This window comes from Abramis brama (assembly GCF_963993115.1).
Source record: "Abramis brama genome assembly, chromosome: 11".
Lineage (NCBI taxonomy): Eukaryota > Metazoa > Chordata > Actinopteri > Cypriniformes > Leuciscidae > Abramis > Abramis brama.
The window spans coordinates 17,416,772-17,430,967 of NC_139973.1; positions in this window are offsets into that span (position 1 = coordinate 17,416,772).

Below are 14,196 nucleotides of genomic sequence, written 5' to 3' on the forward strand. Positions count from 1 at the left end.
TGACGGCTGTTTACCTCTTTATCCTTTCTACATCTGTTTTCTGCTTTGCTTGAACAAGTTCTCCAGCGGATGTGGCCAGATTACATTGGATCTCTTTGTATATGTGTAAATGTGCACAAATGTATTTGTAGGTGTTTATAAATAGCCTAATTAATTCCTCTTTTTGAGCTATGAGAGTGTATGAGAAATTCCTGCAGTAATTACAGAATTTGTGTATAATGTTCCAAAGATCAAATCTGTATTTTTGGCGAGCATAACATACTTTAAAAAAAAAAAATCTTACTGAGCCCATTCTTTGGAATGGTAATGTGTATAAAATGTTCGATGCAGACATCACTAAGAATAACATTAGTGTTCAGTTCATTAAATGAGTCAGATGTTAATTCAGTTCAGTCAAGGAGTCAAGCAGACAATTTGTCTTTTTAAATTATTCATTAAAAGAACCAACTCATAAGAGTCATTCGTTCAGGATTTAGACTACTCTTGTCAAGCTATGTTTTTGATTCACTAAAAAACACCAGCTCATAAGAATCATTTGTTCATGAATCGGAGAACGCTGATCAAGCTGTATGTTTTTGCGTGGAGCCCGCAAGGTCAATTGACTGCCATTTTGGCACAGTACGCTATTGTATCACATCCAATAAACATGGCATACTCACATTCACAACTAAAAACAAATATGATGTGTCTTTTACTGTGGTGCTGTAGATCCCTCGCTGCTGAAAGGAGGTGCGGGAAACACTGATGTGTGTTTGTGCTTGGCTTGGGTGTGTCTTTCTTAATGAGTGAGACAATTATATGTTGGATAAGCGTGTTGGGGATTGAGATTGTGCCCGAGACAGTTTCGATTTCTGGGTACAATCTAGTTGGAGTGGGTCAAACTGACCTTAATTGGATTCAATACAATTCCCCAAAAATCAAAAAAAAAAAAAAAAGCCCATAATCAGTTACAAACAATTAACCTTTAATATCAATACTTTTCACACATTACAAAGAATAAATATCTGAATTTATGATTTATAAAAATGGTTTTAACCACTGTTTTTAAGACTGCCCCTCCCCCACACCCGTGGAATGTTTGCCATTACACATTTATAACAATAGTCTAACCTAATCTTGACAAACTATATATCATTTGAAAGCTTTCAGACTCTAGTTTTCATATTTGGTGACTGATTTTCAAAAGAAGTGCCAGAGCAATAGATAAATAGCGATAGATTGTCCATTTGTGATTTTATTTTGTTTATGTGGGTTTTAGAGGAGGAATTTATATTAAATATTAACATTACTGCCCAAGCTTCTTCTAAATAGAATGTGTACTTTGTAAATATTTAGAAAATTATGGAAACCATATTTGGAAATGGAAGAGTCCTTATATGGTCAGTTGGTCACCAATGGTGTCTGGAAAAGTTTGGTACGTCACCTAAACAAAATCTCACTGAAAGCTCATTTATTGAGATATCAACCTAAAATTTGGCACATAAATGTTTGGCTTTGATTGTCTTGAAGTTTTAGAGCTGAACATGTTTTGTAAAATATATATTTTATATAAAATATAAAATAAATATTTTAATATTTTTTATATATTATATTTTTTATATTTTATATTCTAAACTTCTATAACTTTGAAGTGAAGTGAAGTGTGAAGTGTCCCCTTTAAAAAGATACCAAACTTAAGTCTGTGCTCCAAAGTATTCAAAAGATATAACAATTTTAAGTTGGAAAAGTCATTTGCATGTCTATGCTCAAAAAGAGGGAATGACAGTTAACAAGTAAAACAGTTTTGCTTTCACAAACTTTGAAAATAAAAAAGTTGTTAAACTCAGACACTGGTGCTTCAGGACTAGAGTTGAAGAGCCCTGACATATACAACAAGAAATGTTTTTATTTTGGGTCTGTACAGTTGCTTTTGAATATCTGCCTATAAGGGTCAAATTGACCCACAAATATCAAAATCGTATTAAAATTCTGTATGGCTTGGTTGAAGAAGTCTTGGAAGATTCTACAGTGGATTCACAGTCACCTGACTTGAACCCCATAGAAAATCTCTGATGGGATTTGAAGAAGGCGGTTGCAGCACGCAAACCCAAGAATATTACTGAACTGGAGGCCATTGCTCATGAGTAATGGACTAAGATTCCTCAGAAATGCTGTCAGAAGCTGGTGTCTGGTTATGTATCATTTGCAGAAGGTCAGAACAGCAAAAGGGTGTTCTAAGATGCTTGCCATGAAGGGGTTAAATAATGTTGAGACTACAGAAGTCATTCAAAGTTGCATTTTCAGTTGAATTCGGGGAAACCACTTGAAACATTTGTTGTGTTGAGCTATTTAAATGACTTTTGTTTGATTTGTTCATTGCAAACAGCTGACAGTCTGTAAATTTTGCCAATAAAACTGATTTGCAACGGGGGTTGAATAATTTTGGTTACAACTGAAGCATTTCAGATAACTTGAAAAAAAGAAAAGAAATGATTGCTCATTTTTACCATCTGTGTCTGACAAAATATTTTCAGTATTGAAATAAGTGAGGAAAAGCTTCCTTTTAGCTTAGTGAAAAAAACAACATAACAAAATATAACCAAGTTATTATTATCGGTCTGTACAGTTGCCATAGAACATATGTCCCACGAACATCACAAGCATAATAGTAATTATGTGTGTACATGTCAAAAAACACATCATCGTGTTGAAACTTTGCATGCATGTACATGACCATAAGAAAAAAACACAATGTGTTAAAAAAAAAAAAAAAAAAAAAACAGGTTAACCAGCATTTCAGTCAACTCAAAAATCAAAAAGAGTCTAATTGACCCGCAACATAATAGAGCAAACACACACATGTGTGTGTGTGTGGGTGTATATATACTGTATATATATATATATATATACACATTTCTCAGCCATTTTGATGGAGCACTTGCAGGGTTAAGGAGAGGGTCACTGAGCCAGATTCTGTCCAGCAGTTTTTCTACTCCCCTCTACTGTAGACGTGGTTGGGTGTAAGCCAGTGGCTCTCAACACTGTTTATTTATGGCAGCTGCCGACTTGAGGCATGGAGCCAAGCATCACAAAATGACATGGCTGTACCCAAGTCAAGCCTTCTCTTTGGGGACAACCGACACTGTCTGCGACTTACTGTGCACTTCTACAGGAACAGACCACTGCAGAGGGTTCAGCTGGTCAGGCCACACTTTCATTCAGGCTGCTTTGCTGTTTTCTCCCGGCTTCTTTCTGAGTTTTAATTACACAGGGTTACACACATGCATTATCAATAGCCAAATTCTGCTTGAATGGCAATGTTGTAATTATGGTTGTTTGCAGGAACGAGAATAAAACTTTGTTAGAGTGGTGATGGGTTTTGGAACTGGCGCTCAGCTGTAATTACGGGATAAATTCTATGAGACGCCAGATTTAAGAGCAGGCGAAAATAAACAGATGCTAAATCCGATGAAAGCTTTGAAAAAAAAAGGAGACTGAGGGTTTACTTCTTAAGACAAACAGATTTAGCCAATAAGATGTTCCAGAAGAGGTTGACATTTAGATTATTTGCTTTTGTGTACTGTAATTTGAAATGCATGTTTAAAAATGCTCTCTGTCCCTCTTTTTATTATGTCGTAAACTTTATTATTGTCATGCGATGAACAAGACAATGGAGCCAGTTGCTATGAATGCGCTTTATTACAATCAGAGGTAATACATTCAAAGGTTGTTGATGAAGAAGGAGAGTAGATCACAGTAACATCAAGCTATGAATAACATAATCTTTCCTTGCAGATCTCTTAGAAGAAGAAAAGGATTGCATGCAAAGCATGTGGGTCATACTCAGACGAGACAAGACAATAGGGGTGAGTTGAGGATGAGTTTATATACAGTCCTTGATTGGAGTAGTGGTGCGGGACATTACTCTGGCGAGCGTGACAATAATATCATCCAAAAAAAGCAAACAAAACTTGAAACCACATAGGGGAGCCAAGGGTTGATTGGAGCTATTTTTTTGGTTCTCTGGTCAAAAAATTAAAAATTAAAATTCAGATAACTAAGTGCAAATAAAAATGTTTCTTGGGTAAAAAAAAGAAAAAAGAAGAAGAAGAAAAAAAGATACATTTAGTGTCTAAAAATATTTCTTAAATTAATTCATGGATAAAATGATATGTAGTTGTGCTAATTAACCAACCCCATACCAATAATATCATATATAAAATAGAATATAACATTAATATTTAAACATTCAACATTTTGCAAAAGAGGATTGTTAGCATTAGTGCATTAGGTATCATGAACTAACAATAAACGACAACAACAACAACAACAAAACACAATAGTTATTTAGTCATTGTTGGTTCATAAAACATTAACCAATAATTTAAACAAATTGAATGCTAAAAATGTATTTGTATTAGTAGAAATAGAGCACAGCCCCTGTTCTGTATACATGTAAAAATGTTTGTAATTTTTACAGAAAACTGTAAAAATGCTACTGTAACTGTACAGTTTAATATTCAATATTCAGTGAAAAATAGTAAATGTTTTAACATCACATTATATGTAATTTTATTATAAAATACATCATATGTGTGGTGTTGGTAGGTAAAATCTATGAATGACCATATCATCTATGGTGAAAAACAGTAAAAACACATTTCCAGAAGTCTCTGAGCGACACATAACATATGATATATTTTATTACATTTTTTTTTTCTTATCTGTTATCAGTAATGTACATGCGTGAACTATCCCTTTACAGTAACCATGTACAGTATGTATTAACCTCATCAGCTATCTGAGCACAGGTTGATCTTGCTTCTTTCCTCTCTGTTGTTCAGCACGACAAAATGAAGATCTAAATGGCTAAAAAGAAAACAGGACCTTTCCAAGCTCCTACTGTGGTATAGGTCAGTGTAAATACCACCATCCCATTCTTTCTGCAGGAGAATATATATCCACTTTCAACTCTAAGGGTCTAGGTTACCTCTTAAAAATACTACACCCCTAACCACTTCAATGTGTGAACACTTGCATAAACACACAGACTGCTGAAGTATAAGGGGCTTCCACTCCAAAGTTTTGACAATGACCTCTGCCAGGACAATGATAATATTTCACTAATAAAAAAATATAATAAAATACAGCATTATTGAGATCTGCTGGGCCCTGAGAATCGACCTTTGTGACCTCTTTGGTAACCTCTGTGGTTAATAGTGGGAGAAAGCTGGATGCCTGAGTCACTTGTGTTAATGGTTATAGAGCAGATTTAAGCTCAACAAGGAAACCTGACTCTGCTGACCTTACATACTCCACAATCTGCTCGTTCCCTCCTCTTTCCTCCTTTCTGTGCTCCCTCCTTCCTCCCTCACCTCCTTACTCCATTGTTCTTTGTGTCCAGTCACAAGCCACATCAGTAGTACAGGAAAGGTGAAAGCCAGAATCCTGCCTAATAATGTCTCATTTCCAAGCTGTCATCAAGTTTTCATTGCCTTACGCTCATACCTGTACAACAACACAAGAGACATGCTGAGTACACAAGAAAACGCCACACACCAGACTGTGACCTCTACGCTTCAAGGTCAAATTTCAAATGGACACAAGAATCAATGTTTCTGATCTCGTCATTTCTCCTCCTACGCTGTGCTAATTCTTCCTTTATTAGAAATGTTCATTTTTGCATTTTTGATCATATAAGTGAGCTGAGACCTTGACAAAGTTCATTGACTTTAAGAAATGTTCTGTAATTCAAGGTGCGTGTTCACGAGAGTAGGCAGGACTAACAGGTGACTGAACCATTTCTGAGAAATCTGTCCACAATTCTTTTCATAATTACTATAGGAATACGTGGATACACTGGGAGTCTCCAGGAATTGCTTTCTCCTTGAACGCAAGGTTATTTTCTGTGAACGGCATATTTGAATTTTATTGCAGCCTATTTACAATGTTTTAAAGGGAACAGAACGCATAAAGTATGTTGATTTCGGTCCTTTGATAGAGCTTTGCATATCAATAGGTTGTTTCCAAATGAGTGGTTTATGAATGTTTCATTCACCATCACATCTATCCAAGCAATGTCAACACTGGGTCACGTCTATTGTGGTCCTTCGGGAAGCAGCCTGCTGTTGCATTCTGGGAAACAGAGAGGCCCCTGGTTATAAGATGAACCAGTGCCGCCTGTTTGCTCTCAGTGTGATTTGAGAGTCATCTGACAAAGGGCTTATTATTAGGGGCTACATTGTGTAGTAGTGACTGCATGGCTGCTAGTTTGAAGTGCATGAATCACAGTTTTACAGCCTGTGATGGCATAACCAAATGAGATGCTGTGACTAATACTGCCCCCAACTAATCCTAATTACCCCACTTTAGGCATTGTGTTGTCACTAAAGAATAACGGTGATACCCTCCTGATTTATTTATGCTGTCAGGTTTGAAACCTCATTTAAATACAATATATATTTTAATCATCGTGAATGTAACATATAGCAATATTCTATTTTATTATTTATTTATACTGTCTGTGAAAAATAGGAAGCATTATCTAAAGACAGCAAAATTATATAAATGTTTTTTATGTTATCATTGTATAACATAACATGTTCAGAAATCATTAAAACGTTAAAAACGTTGTGCTGTTTAATATTTCTAAAGAAAACATGATACATTTTTTCTATATTCTTTGTTGAATAGAAATAACAGCATTTATTTGGAGCATAAATCTTTTGTAGCATTATAAATGTCACTTTTGTTTGATTTAATGCATCCTTGCTGAATAAAATGATTTATAAAAGATTTTAAAAAAATAACCCCAAACTTTTGAACGGTAGTGTTTTATCAGTGTACTGATCTTCATAATACAATCATTGGGCAAAAGGATCACAGTAATGATGCAAAGCTCCCTAGATACAACATAAATTATTCTTCATTATTTCTCAGTTCTTATTCCAGTTCTTCCTCTGGATAGGGATCTGCAGACTCCAGTTTGGAAACGCTTGTGTTAGGTGTGAGAGCCAGTGAAGTCAATGGAAACAGTGGCAGTACTTTGATCCTGCAACACTTTATTAAAACTTCACTCTCAAGGCATGACTGGCTTGCGTAATGGAGTCGGGGGGTGTGGGGGAATTTCAGGGTGTTACTAATCCTATGCTCTGGCTATGAGCCCATGGAAAGACAGCATCTCCATTTTCCCAGCATGGTCTTAAACTAAACTCATCCCTGTTCTCTTACTAACTCTCCATGTTTTCCAAAGCAACATGAAATATTCCTGCCCATACAACCAACTCTATTATGTCTTTAATTCTGGAAATTTTAGGTTACACATGAGCAGTTCATATTCCAATATAAAACTGACTTTTAAAGCAAAGCTCAAAAATTAATGATTAGTTTTTAATTAGTTTGTATAGGTTGAATATGCTTTCGGGAGGTCTTGCTGGTGTTTCAAGGTTATTACAGGCTCGTAAACTCCTTGTGCCTCTGGGATTTTTCCAGCAGTCGGCTACAGAAAGTCACCTTGTAGCATGCATCGTCCTCTCCTGGACACAGTTTGAATAGGGCACTTGGACATTCTGTTTCTCTTTAAATTCACATGACCTTCTGTAACCTTTTAAACACAGGTTAGCCTGAGAGAGACATATGATGTTACTGTCTATCAAGTGGAGCTTTCTGTCAGCATGAATGCTGTGTAAAAACTTGTGAGGAAGCTTTTATCCTATTCAAGGATTACAACTTTTGGATCATTTGACATATCCAGACAGCTGTATACTTTAAAAAGTCTACCTTTTATAAGATGGGTCCACATTATCAGGAACTTCTGGTGAACATCAGGGTGATATGTGTTGATTCAAGACCCCAGTTCTCTACTTCCTCTGAAGCAGTTAAAACAGTTTGTCTTCCTGTTTGACCTCACAGAAACCCCATATCCTCTTACTTCCCCACAGGAAAACAGAAACCAAATTATCATCTATTGTGCCTTGAATTAAAGGAATATTCCTAATTCAGTACAAGTTAAAGTCCATTTACAGCATTTGTGGTATAAGTCTGACTATACCGCAAAAACAAAAATCATAGTCCTCCTTTTCTTAAAAAAGAAAAGAAAAATCTGGGCAACAGTGAGGCACTTCAATGGAAGTGAACCATTTGTAAAGTTACAATATAAAAGTTACTATATATATATTTTTTTTTTATAGCCACAGGATGAAAGCAATATGCACATTTAGAAGATTTTAGTGTAAAAACTGCTTTCTAACCCTGCCATGACAATGCTATAAACCCTAAAATAACTCACAGTTTTAAAGGAACAATTATTTGTGGTAATCAATATTATGCCACAAATTCTGTCACTTCAGCTTAACTCAGAATATTACTTTACTGCAGTGTATAGCCTACTTATTGTATAGGTGGATCTTTGGGTGTGATTTTTGAGCATGCATTTTGCACTGATATTGTCTGCAAACCGATACTGATATTCAGTTATCAGTATGTTCTTGCACCCACACACTGTATTCAGCATTAGAAACCCCCTGATATCTTTAATGTTCTGAACACAAGAGCAAACACAGACACATATTCAAGCAAACTTTAAACTGCTACATACATTTATCTTTCTCCCTGAATCACATAATCCGTCCATACTGTCATCCTCTTCCACATTCAGCTTGTCTGCCTAACGAGAATACATACATGTCTTATAAGCCAGCCTGGTCTCATTGTTAATACGTGGGTATTAATACGTAATTTTCAAAGATAGAAAACGTACTTTTTTGTACGTTTGGATGTATGCTGAAACGTATAATATGGACGTATCTGCAACGTTTAAACGTAACATTATTACGTTTTTACAGCTAAAAAACGTAAACTATTTACGAATATTTCATATCATAAAGATCTGTATAATTTCCTTTTTACCATTTTATAGATTATAAATGTAAGATCCCTTAACCCTACTCCCACACCTAAACATACCCATTTTATTGACAATATTAAAAGGATAAAACGTAATGGACAGATATGTGTAGGGAAATGGCAGTTTTATTAACAATATAGGATTCAAAAATAGTTTGAGCCACTAATCCTACCCCTACCCCTAAATCTAACAATTTCTTAAAACTACGTAGGCTACAATTATAAAGAAAAACAACAGACAGACACGTATAATCACAATAATTTATTTATTGAGAAAATGTCGAAACCGGTACCAAAAGTCGTTCACATGACGATGTGTCGCAGTGTATAATAGTTTTGTATGAGGTAACGTTACAGAGCAGAATTGAAGTTATTAATCCATGAAAATGTTAATCCGGTTTCGGTTCGCTGTTCGCTCTGTGAAGGCGCGCGCGCCTCTCCATTTCAAATGTAGCACACCAACTTAAACACGGCATGTCGCAATCTGTGACGAAGCATGCGAGAGCCAATGGGCGTTTGATATCACTGCCGTAAAACATGTCGTAACGCTTCGTTCGGGCGCAATTTTTGAATTTGAATTCACTACGAGCGCGGGATTTGACGTTTACGGTCTCTGCTGAGAATGGAGATGAAGATCGCTGGATAAAGGGTTGAATTTGGATCTGTTTCTTGCAAACAACGTATGGATTCTAAAGATTTGGATTACATCAAGCTAATAAAATGTATGTCTTTTGTGAATTTATATGTTGTGTTTTAGTGTATTATGGGTCTATAGGAGAAAACGCCTTTTGTGTCTCACTGTAAATAAACCAAATATTACAAAATGGTTAAACGATTAAATAAGATATTTTTAAGGTTTTAAAGTGTATTCTTGTTTAACACCATATGCTAATCCTCCGAAACGAGTTTGCAGCAGAAGGCACGAACAGAGCGAAATGTTATTATTTATGAGTAAATTAGCCTAACGTTATTATATGAGTAACGTTAAACTGTATTAATAAATGCGACTGAAAATTTAATTGATAAGACAATTGAATGTAATAGAGTCAAAACATTAATGCCACGATTTGAATATGCATAAGTTAAATAGAAATACGTACAAATTTGTACGTCGGTAAAGTTGTTTATACGTAAATAAATTACGTTTTTGTGCTGTCAATACGTACATTTTATACGTTTTAGTGCTGTAAATACGTCAGTATTATACGTTTCTGTGTGTATAAAACGTAAATAAATGTACGTATGGTAGAACTACACTTTACGTAAAAATACACACGTATTCTCATGAGATCACGTTGCAGCCGCAGTGGTGGACAGTAACAAAGTACATATACTTGAGTACTGTACTTAAGTAGGCCTACACTTTTTGAGTATCTGTACTTTACTTGAGTATTATCTTTTCTGGAAACTTTTTACTTTAACTTCACTACATTTGAAAGACAAATATCATACTTTTTACTCCACTACATTTCTGTTAAGGTCCTTGAGTAGAAAGTAGTAACATCAGTCAGGGGATGATTTTGGTTTGGAAATGAAAGTCGGGTTGACGTCAAAACCCGACGTCAGATTTACGTCAGAACCCGACGTCGGACAGACATTGGATTTTGGTTGGAAATGAAAGTCGGGTTGACGTCAAAGCCAAAAAACTAAGCCAAGGGCACTATTTGAGGGAACAGCCATTTGGGTGTCCGAAACCATTGTAGACGTTATTGAGTGCATTTATCTAATCTCATATTCAATCCCACTACTGGAACTGTGTTCTAGAAATAAATGTGATATTGATATGAGGGTAAGGCATGCATAGATTCAGAGGCATAAGGTACTGTAGTATTACATTCAACAATGCAACAATAATAAAACAATGCATTGACTTTTACTTTTGATACTTAAGTACTTTTAAAAACGAGTACTTCTGTACTTTTACTTAAGTAAAAATCGGTCTTTACAACTTTTACTTGTAACGGAGTAATATTTGACCAGTAGTATCTGTACTTTCACTCAAGTAAGGAAGTTGTGTACTTTGTCCACCTCTGCTTACAAGTAGGTTTTCTGATTACAGAGAGAGAAATCTAGGCAGATGCACTCGCTCTTTCACAGGTGACCCCTGATGGAAAACTGCTCAGTCAGACATAGTAATAGAAACAAGTGTGACAAATGTGATCTCTTTAGCTGCAATGAGAAACAATGGAGATTTTTGCTGAGGTATTCTGCTTTTCTGATTTTTCTCCTGTAAAACCATGCACCAGTAATGAGTAGTCACCTAGTTTCTTTGGTGTCTTTTTTTATTTCTAGATCATTTTAGAAATATTGGAGACAAAGTTGATACTTAAAGGGTTAGTTCACCCATAAATGACATTTCTGTCATTAATTACTCACCCTCATGTTGTCCCAAACCTGTAAGACCTTCGTTCATCTTCGGAACACAAATTAAGATATTTTTGATGAAATCCGAGAGCTTTCTGTCCCTCCGTTGACAGCAACATTATTACCACTTTAAAGGCCCAGAAAGGTAGTAAAGACATTGTTAAAATAGTGACTAAAGTGGTTCAACCTTATTGTTGTGAAGCGTCGAGAATACTTTTTGTGCACAAAAGAACAAAACAAAAATAACAACTTTATTCAACAATTTCTTCTCTTCCGTGTCAGTCTCTGACTCCGTTCACGTGAGCACCACGAAACGTGTGTGATGCTGACGCAGGAGCCGGCCAATACCGAGCCGGCGTTCTGAAGAAGAACCCTGAAGTGCTGCAGTGTGTTTACTACGTGAACAGTGTCAGAGACTGACACGAAAGAGAAGAAATTGTTGAATAAAGTCGTTTTTTTTTTTCAGCACAAAAAGTATACAATAGTCATAACAATAAGGTTGAACCACTGTAGTCATATGGACTATTTTAACAATGTCTTTTCTGGGACTTTAAAGTGGTAAAAACGTTTCTGTCTATAGGGGGGTCAGAAAGCTCTCGGATTTCATCAAAAATATCGTCATTTGTGTCGCGATTATGAACGAAGGTCTTACAGGTTTGGGACGACATGAGGGTGAGTAAATAATGACAGAAATGTCATTTTTGGGTGAACTAACCCTTTAAGTATCAACTTTGTCAACTAAAACTTTATCAACCCCCATGTCATTCCAAACCATGACTTTCTTACTTCAGTGGAAAACAAGAGAAGATATTTAGAAAAAACATTGGACCCCATTGACTTTTATGGTATGGAAAAACATTGTATGAGAAGAAAGAAGGGTGAGTGGGTGAGTAAATGATGACAGAATTTTCAATTTTGTGCGAACTATCCCTTTAAATTTAATTTAATTCCATTCAATCTTAAAGAGCAACTTGTAACCAACATTTTCCTCAAGGGTCCCTTTCTTTGTTTTCCTTTACTTCCCTTCTTCCACTACTTTGTCCTTCATCCAGGCATATTTCATTATTACAATGAAACTGCAACTCCAGAAACATATATAAAGTATATATTTCTTCCCATTTCTAAATCCATTGATTCATCCCTGTCAGTGCAGTCGTTGTGTTTAATGCAACTCTTCTCTGGCCTCTTATGCCTGTATTGGCTAGTTGACACTGCGTTAAAGCAGAGGAAACATAAAAGACTTAGTCTGATCTCAGAAAACCAGTTAATTCCAGTGAAAGGAAGTGTTAGTTACATACCCGGTATTTACTGCAAGCCACCTCACTTGACAAACAAATAAAAAAAGCTGTGGCCACCTAAAGCAATTACAAACAGGTTTCTCCAAGTACTTCCCCTGCATGCTTGTTCTCTGCATATTAAGATGGGATAGGAGAAAGCATTTTAAAATTTTTTTTAAAAAGTTTTACACTTTTTTTTTTCTTTTTTTTTACCATCAGAATCACTTTCCATTCCAAACCACAATTGGGTGTGAGAAAGACAGACAAAAATGTTCCCAGCTCTCAATTGTTGCTAATTATTGTTAATTTGGGGCCGGAGTGACAAAGAAGCCTCTGTTCTTTAAGAGAACACAGAGGATTTTCCACTACACCTAACTATTGTGATTTGGCCTTGTGTGGTGTGTTTTCCACACATTTAAATATTTATTTATACACAAATCTCAGAACATGAGTAAATACATAATGAATTCCTGAATCCATATGGGGAACATGTGACATTGTGCGTTGACATCCAGGTGCCGTCACACTGACAGGTGCTGACACAAATGAGCCATTTCTGCTCTCTTCTTTTCTTTACCTCCCCCCTCTCATGTTTCAGAGTCAGTTCTGTTCTTTTTCTTCAGGCTTATCTCTGCTCTGTATTTGCACTTCAGGTTTGACTGTTTATGTCAGTGCAGCGGTATTATAAATCCAGAGCAAAGAAGCTGGTCTGTTTCATAGACCTGTATATTACTGGAATGACCTTTCAAGGTCCATAAAATCAGAATTTAACCCTATTATTTTGGTATTATAACGGTAATAAAAAATGAGAACATGCATCTTTAATAAGAGGCTGGTGGTGAAAGATTAGTCTTGTCACATTTTGCAGTGCCCATGTAATGTTTCGCAAAGCACAAAATGCACTATAAAAATAAATGTAATTGCGAAAGAGAGAGAGAGAATAAAATGAGAGTCATTTTAAATTATAACACACCTTGACTTAGATTGGCCTACATCAGTCGAATATGATTTGTTTTTAGCTGAGCATTCAACCACCACATCAAACTGTATTAATGCTCACTTTGAGTAAATGTAGGCCTACTAACGTTACCCACTATCAATGTGTGTACAATATTACAACTATGCATACTATGTTTACTATTACTATTCATTGTTTGCATGAATGGTGGAAAATTATCTTTTCAAACTAGATCGAACAGTTTGAAAGAGAAACTGTTGTACCATAGCTAGGTGGTTGTTATGGTGCTAAAGTGTTTGCTAAGTAGCTGCTAGGATGTTGCTATGCAGGGTTTTCTTGGTGGATAGAGAGATACGTAATTATTGCAAATACATAAGAGCAATTGCTGACTGTGTGATTCATATGGATTAGTTTTACGATCTCTTTATTAACTTTTTGAAGCATCAAAGTGGAAGTTGCGTAGTTGTCAACGGAGAGTCAGAAAGCTCTCCGAAGATGAACGAAATTCTTATGGTTTTGGAAAGATTTGAGGGTGAGTAATTAATGACAGAATGTAAATTTTTGGGTAAACTATCCCTTTAAAGACTCAACAAGGACCGACATCTTACAATGCGCTGTAACAGCGCCCCCCTTCTGCAGACAACAGGAAAACAAGAGGGAAGGCTGAGCTCATCTCTCTCTCTCTCTCTCTCTCTCTCTCTCTCTCTCTCGCTT